At 36.8% G+C, this 5,000-nt stretch overlaps 1 protein-coding gene across 1 annotated transcript in view; it reads left to right on the top strand.

The window, feature by feature from the left end:
• LOC125038334 (probable methyltransferase-like protein 24) overlaps window positions 1-5,000 on the top strand; it is a 20,465-nt gene that overhangs the window by 7,094 nt on the left and 8,371 nt on the right. Inside the window, exon 2 of the mRNA XM_047631801.1 lies at window positions 1,757-2,219. The gene's annotated coding sequence lies outside the window, so the exon portion shown is untranslated. The remainder of the gene's footprint in view (window positions 1-1,756; window positions 2,220-5,000) is intronic.

The following is a 5,000-nucleotide window of genomic DNA, read 5'->3' as shown; positions in this document are numbered from 1 at the left end:
TAGTAGTAGTAGTAGTAGAAGTAGTAGTAGTAGTAGTGGTGGTGGTGGTAGTAGTAGTATGGTAAGCCATATAAAGAGTCACACCGAAAAAATCGAGAATTGTGCCACCAAAGATGTCAGTGCAGGTCGAAACACAACTAAAAAAGAAAGAGATAGAAAATCACGAGCTATTTACATGGTATAAACCATATTAGCTAATGTTTTAAATTTATCGGAGAAGTTACATTCTCTGAAGGCAATCTATCCCAAGGCCTACAAATAGTAGCAAAAAAGCATCTAGAAAACTGAGAAGCTGACGATCGACTTGCATCAAATGTCATTGAATTGAGGGTCATAGAAATTCTAGTAACTCTTGAAGGTTGATAAAAACCAGGAAAGAAATTTTAGAGATGTGAATTGTCAGTATAGATGTATGTTAGATGTCTATAATTAGCACAATATTTGCAATGAGGATTTTATATATTTCCTTGATACATAAATCACATATAATTAAAGAAAAAAAATATATAGACAAGCGACGTTGACAGATAATCACTTAAAAAAAAAGAAAAAGAAAAAAAAAATATATATATATATACGTGATCAGTTTAGCAAAGTAAATCTTGCTCCATTCTTTTATTTTTTTTTGGCATATTCTGGCAAACTGATAAATAGCCTTTGGGTTTTGGAATAATTTGCTAAAAACGTCACTAGTTTGTGTTTATTTTATAACAATTTATAAGTGATATCAGCCGCAAGGATATATTTCATATGGATGCATAATAATAACTCCCCGTTGTTTATTGTCAGTATACACGGATGTTGAAGGTGTTGAGGATAGAAAATAACACAATATATCTGATATATTAGTAGAGAAACCTTGAAATATGAATCGCTTATAATTAATCATAACTAAATAAATAAAACGATATTGATTGTGAATCACAAAACATCAAAGACAATTTTAAGGTTTGGCATGTGGTCTTTTACCCTTTTTTCATATCTATTTCCTGTCTGTCTGTTTATTCTTGTCTATCTATCTATTCCTTGCTATCTATCTATCTACTCCTATCTATTTCATCCTGTCTATCTAGACCTATCTACATATCGATTCATGTCTGTATTCCTATCTACCAATTCTATCTGTCTACTATCTATTATTCCTATCTATCTATATGTGGGGAGAGGAAAAGCCTACACGGCCAAGCTGTTAACTAGATTTTAAAATTAATCCACAAAGAATTATAACTAAATAATGATGACCATTCTTTTGGTCATCACGGGTGTAGTTTAAAAGTTGAAGTACAGTAAATAGCACAATAATTCTGATATGATACTAAATAAATTTTGATATACAAATCACGTATAATGTAAAACAAACAGACTAGCGACATTAACAGTAAAGTGCTTCATAAAGTAGATTGTCAGCTTAACTTAGGTTAGTTTTTTACTACTACTTGTTACTATCATTATTGCTACTTCTTCTCCGTGGAATAGCTAAAGGAGGAGAGACAGGAAAAAAAAAAAAAAAAAGGGGGGGAGGGAAGAGCTATTTTCGGAATATGCCTCGGGCGGTTCTCAGACACGATGCAGTAAATAGTTAACATATAAAAATGTATGTTTATCATTATTCATCGAGTATTATTAACTATTCGGATGTGTTTTTTTAAATTATAAATGTAATTGGACGTAAAAGAATTAATAGTCAAAATAAGGAAGAAAAAATGGAAAAAGGAAACTGAGGGTATTAATATTTATCTTTTTTTCCTCCTTTCAGACGCAGGAGACACTCGGGTTAACATTGTGAAGTAAACGTGAGCATATGGTGTTATCGCAAAACGTCCTTTAAAGCTTACTTACTCCGAGACCATGTTCAGCTCGAGAACATTAAAGAGACTGTCGGCAAATGCTAGAAAAACGACTGTAACGGTCATTGTGGTTCTGTGTCTTACAGTAAACGTGTTGTTTCGAACTCAAAATGACAACGAACGACCGATTTTAGTCTCCGATAAATCATACTGGGATGCCTTGCACCAGGTGGCAGTCGACCTTTTGCCCTACAACGTGAATCCTGTAACTGAAGAGGTCCTACACCAGGAGTCTCCCGAATGGTGGAGTCTTGTAGGTGGAAGACCCATCCGAAGGACGAAGACCCTACGCGAGAGGAGAGGAGAAGCGTTTGGAACTCCTCTGTTAATACAAGAGGCTCTTTTCCAGTCAGAAGTCCATTACCTACGAAGGTTAGTGTGCTTGCATGTTAATGTGTGTGCCTGTTTAATTTTTGTTGTTGTTGTCATATTTGTTTGTGTTTTTGTGTGTTTGCATCTTGGGAGTTTGTTTATGCGAATGTGTTTTTGCTTCTTTGCTCATGTATGTCTGTGATTTGTTTTTAACGCTTTTTAGGCCGTCAGATAGCACGTGGCACGGCATGTTGTTTGTTTGTGGTTTCTGTCTGTCTGTCTGTCTGGCTGTCTCTCTCTATCTCTAACTTCCTCATCTTCTCTCTCTCTCTCTCTCTCTCTCTCTCTCTCTATCTATCTATCTCTAACTTCCTCATCCTCATCTTCTCTCTCTCTATCTATCTCTAACTTCCTCATCTTCATATTCTCTCTCTCTCTCTCTCTCTCTCTTTTCCTCTTTCTCTCTCTCTCTCTCTTTTTCTCTCTCTCTCTCTCTCTCTCTCTCTCTCTCTCTCTCTCTAACTTCCTCATCCTCATCTTCTCTCTCTCTCTCTCTCTATCTCTAACTTCCTCATCCTCATCTTCTCTCTCTTTCTCTCTCTCTATCTCTAACTTCCTCATCCTCATCTTCTCTCTCTCTCTCTCTCTCTCTCTCTCTCTCTCTCTCTCTCTCTCTCTCTCTCTATCTCTATCTCTAACTTCCTCATCCGCATCTTCTCTCTCTCTCTCTCTCTATATATATATATATCTAACTTCCTCATCCTCATATTCTCTCTCTCTCTCTCTCTCTCTCTCTCTCTCTCTCTCTCTCTCTCTCTCTATATATATATATATATATATATATATATATATTGTATTCCTTTGCCCTTTTCTCGGTCGCATCATTTTCTTATAGTGGGCATGACTAATAGAGACGGTGATTCAGGTGACGTGTTAAAGTTTGCCCATGGTGTTTCCTGATCCCTTGGGTCATAAATAAGTGATCTGGAAGGGGGGCAGAAAAAAATGTCCCTTAGGGTCCCAAGGGGGGGGGGGGGCAGGGGTTTCGGGGTATACGAAAATACATCTCTTACATATCGCATTTATTTCTCCTAGCAGGTAACATTAATTCGTGAATGATATACCGTTTCTTATGTTCTATTGCATGAAGAATCCGAATATACCATTATTTTGTCGATTAAGTTTAGTTAAAAAACAGTATAAGTCATTTATGCAAGAAAATGGTCGGTAATAAATATGATCATTGGTATAATCCTTCCAGAAACATGTATATAGACTTGAATACTGAAAATGTTTTCTAAATAAAAGTTATGCACCATTGAATTACCTATAAAATGATACCAAAACGAAAGTTCTATGTTGATAAATAAGAAAATAAAAGTGAATTGTGTATGGGTAATATTTCATGACCTCACTCACAGATAGTCCTGAGATCCATTAGTTGGGGTAAACCTTGCTATCTATTTGGATACATAGGCCTATGTGTATCATTGAAGTGTTTGATTGTGTGATGGAAGGCTATTTTAGGATTTGTTTCGAACTATGATAGTTGTCGTATGACCTGATTTAGTTTGATATATTTTTTCTCTCCACTTCCAGAAACCAACTGCATGCTGATATATTGGTCACTAATGTAGCCTATAAATGACAGTATAGTGTAGTCTTGAAGGGAAAAAGTTTCACAGGTAAGAACTGCTCCATACAAACAGTGATTAAATTTTGAGGTACTTTGAGAGAAAAGTAGCTTTTGAGGACCCTATCAAAAATAACTAATTTATCTTCTTTAAATGCAAGAAAGCAGTAAAACGGAAGCCAAAGAAAGTGCAGATACTAAAACACTCAAGCTCACTTTTCAGCCAAATGTACATTGCAACAAATACTCGTGAAGGAGATTTAGACTTGTTTTTCTCTCATGAGGTCCATGCTTTTCCACCATCTATGGCTGAGAGTGAAGAAGTTATGTATTCTTCAAAGAAATCAGAAATAATTCACTGTCTGGAGAAAGCAGTTTCTGAGTCAAATAACCCTATTTCTGTGGAGCAAACTATGTCATATGATTGTCTCATTGTGGATGGTGGGGCACTCATTCACATGTTAGTTCCAGGACGTGGAATTGCAACATTCACTGATTTTAAGACCATGTGTTTTAAGAAGTATATTCAATGTGAGCTAAGAAAGGTCTCGTCGCTCCATATTGTATGGGACACATATAAGGAGCAGTCTATCAAAGATGCCACAAGATCAGGAAGAGGAACAGGAGTGCGAATAAAAGTTGATTCAAATGTGAAAATGCCAGGTAATTGGACAGAATTCTTGAGAGACAGCAAAAATAAAGCAGAGCTCTTTAAGTTCCTTGGAGATAACCCAGTTGACACCCAAAGCATCCCAGGTGACTTGTATATTTCCAGTGCTGATGGAAAGACAGTCAAGCATTGGGGACGAGGAGAAGACATGGAAGGGCAGTTTTGCAAAGAGGAAGCTGACAGTCGAATGGTACTACATATTCTTCATGCACTGAGGATAGGTCATGCAAATGTTTTGGTGAGGACCTGCGATTCTGATGTAGTTATTATTCTACTTTATCATTTCCCACTCTTTGAAGCTACATCTGTCACCAGCTGTGAAGTCTACATTAGTTATGGTACTGGGAAAGCATCGGCGCATTTTGAGCATCAGGGCAATTGTAGAAGCCCTTGGTAAAAGATTTTGCAGTGCCCTTCCTCTTGTTCATGCAGTAACCGGGTGTGATTCAACCTCTGCTTTTAAAGGTCGATCAAAAAGGATGTGCTTTACTGCCCTGAGAAAGTGTTCTCATGAGGTGATCGAAGCAATGGGTTCTTT

The sequence above is a fragment of the Penaeus chinensis genome, chromosome 24, assembly GCF_019202785.1.
Source record: "Penaeus chinensis breed Huanghai No. 1 chromosome 24, ASM1920278v2, whole genome shotgun sequence".
NCBI classification, from domain to species: domain Eukaryota; kingdom Metazoa; phylum Arthropoda; class Malacostraca; order Decapoda; family Penaeidae; genus Penaeus; species Penaeus chinensis.
The sequence above is the reverse complement of the archived record's forward strand: the minus strand, read 5'-3'. Positions and strand labels throughout refer to the sequence as shown.